This window comes from Cervus elaphus, chromosome 14, assembly GCF_910594005.1.
Source record: "Cervus elaphus chromosome 14, mCerEla1.1, whole genome shotgun sequence".
Taxonomy (NCBI): domain Eukaryota; kingdom Metazoa; phylum Chordata; class Mammalia; order Artiodactyla; family Cervidae; genus Cervus; species Cervus elaphus.
The window spans coordinates 27964953-27967339 of record NC_057828.1 but is presented as its reverse complement, the minus strand read 5'-3'; the positions used below and the strand labels follow the sequence as shown (position 1 = coordinate 27967339).

General features: G+C 48.1%; 1 non-coding gene across 1 annotated transcript; it reads right to left on the bottom strand.

Moving 5' to 3' along the window:
• Positions 1–1285: 1285 nt before the first annotated feature.
• On the bottom strand, positions 1286–1357 carry TRNAG-UCC. Its single transcript has one exon. It is a non-coding gene; the product is annotated as a tRNA-Gly (tRNA).
• Between the last annotated feature and the right edge of the window lie 1030 nt (positions 1358–2387).

The window sequence follows — 2387 nt, the reverse complement described above, 5'->3', positions numbered from 1 at the left end:
AGCTCTGCCCTTTGCTGGCTGCATCAAAGTCACCTAATTTTTTTTTTTTTCTTAAACCAAACCTTTCTTTTCTTTGTTTTAACCAAACTTTAAAAAATTTATTTTATTAATATTTTTTGGCCACACTGTGTGGCATATGGGAGTCTGGGTCAATCCCTGACCAGGGATTGAACCCACGCCCCCTACGCTGGAAGCACAGAGTCTTAACTACTAGACTTACAGGGAAGTTCCTGAAGTTATCTAATTTTTGAGGATCCGTTTCCTCACTTGTGCAGAGGGACTGGCTGAGCATCCGTACTTCCCAGGGTGGTCATGAGGACAGAATGTAATTTTGGTGTAAAGATGCCAGCCTCAGCCCCCTTCAGGTACCTCCCGCCGGGATCTGCAGGTCCGATTGGCTTTCTGGCCTTCCCTCTGACTGTGGCAGAGACAGCCGGGAACCTGCAGTACCACTCTGCCCTCTGTCCCTCAAACATTTCAGCCTCTCAGTCTCCACTGGACACCTCCCACCAGCTTGTAACATGCTCGAGTCTCTCTCACGGAAAGCATGATAAAACAAAGCCAAACAAATCAAAAGTCTCCCTCCACTCCAGGGAGCTGTCTTCACTCGTTCTGTAGTAGAGAAGAACCTTTTTACTCCAGTACAAGTTAGTCACTAAGGGGAGTGTTGCCTAGAGCTTACATTATAATGGCCCATCTCTGGACACCCTGCCTCCCAGGTCATGAGCATTAAGCTAAAATATGTTTAACTCACAGGAAACCTCCTGACCAGGCCCATATGTGAATGGCTGCAGGGAGGAAGAAATGAATACATCTGGCCTGGCCAGAACTAGGACTTTCCCTTCTCCCCTTTTAGGATAAAAGGAGTGTGAACTCTAACTGGGGAAGGATGATGGTTCTTTGGGACACTAGTCCACTGTCTTCCTGGGCTGCTGGCTTTCTGGATACAGTCTCTATTCCTTCCCTAGCAGCCTGTCTCTCCATTTATTGGTCTGTTGTGCAGCAAGGAGCATGAGCTTGGGCTAGGTAGCCGTTCTCTCTGTTCTTCGTCTCCCACTCATTTGACTCACCGACTCCCTTCCATCCCACGGCTCCCATGAAATGACCCTCCCTGGCCTCTTCATGGATAAAACCTTGGTGTCTTGGTAGCACTTGACCACACAGACCATATCTTGTTCGATATGCTCTTCTGTGTCCTTTATGGTTCACATCCCGAGAGCCTGCTCAGCATTTTTTTTTTTAGTTGCACCATGTGGGGTCTTTAGTTGCAGCATGTGGGATCTAGTTCCCCAACCAGGGATTGAACCCGGGCCCCTGCATTGGAAGCGCAGAGTCTTTGCCACTAGACCACCAGGGAAGTCCCTCTCAGCCTTCTTTATAGACTTTACAGGCACATAGGGGCCAGCCTGCCTGAGTTTGAATTCTGGCTCTTTTTCTGCCAATCTGGGAACCAGTGGTGAACCAAACCAGACATGGTCCCTGCACTTGCATGGGCCAGTGGGAAACCGCCATCATTCAGATAGTTGGTGGCATCATGGGGACCAAGGCTGAGGAACAAGAACAGTGAATGCAGACATTTGTAAAATGGGGATAATAATAATGATGACGTTAATAACAACAGTACCTTTTCAGGAGGGTACTTGCAAAGAAGAAATGAAACAGTGCATGTAAATACTTTTTACCCAGAGCCTGGCATCTCAGAAATGCTTCATCGATGTAAATTACTTTTATTACTTCTTTTGTACCTAAAAGTATTGCCTGAAGCCCTCCCAATGTAGTGAGGTCGCTCACAGAAGTGGAGGTGGTGGGAGGCAGAGGAAAGGATGAGGCTGTAGTTTTGTAGCCAGAACTCCTCTTGGGCACCTGCTGAGTGAGATGTTATCACTCGCCTTTGGGCTGAAATGGGAGGCAGTGAGTCATGTTCAGAAAGGGGAGCTTCTCTCACCTCTTGAAAGACCACAGATTAGAATTAACCTTATTAAAGGCAGACAGGGCAAGCGCTCAACGAGGCCAGGAGGGGGATAGACTTTCAGTGGATGCAGCTGTCTTCTGTCATGTTCCCTGCTCTTTGCAGCCTTTTGTGGAAGGAGTTGCCACCCCCAGCTGCCATAGACAGTGGGGTAGTGTTTCCAGACTTTTGGTTGGTACAGTTGGAGGCTGGAAATGATTCTTTCAGGGACTGGAGGGCAGTTGAGACACTGAGGGGGTGTCCCAGGAAATTGTTCCAGGATTTCGGGACAGTCTTTGGAGACAGAGAAACCAGGTACCCCTACACCAGCTTTGTGTATCATGGAAGGGGGAAAAGAGGACCTCCTCTCTAAGGGGAATTGGGTCCTAAAGTAGAAACACAAAACTTGAGGGGCTTAGTCCTATTTGTCTCAGTTCTG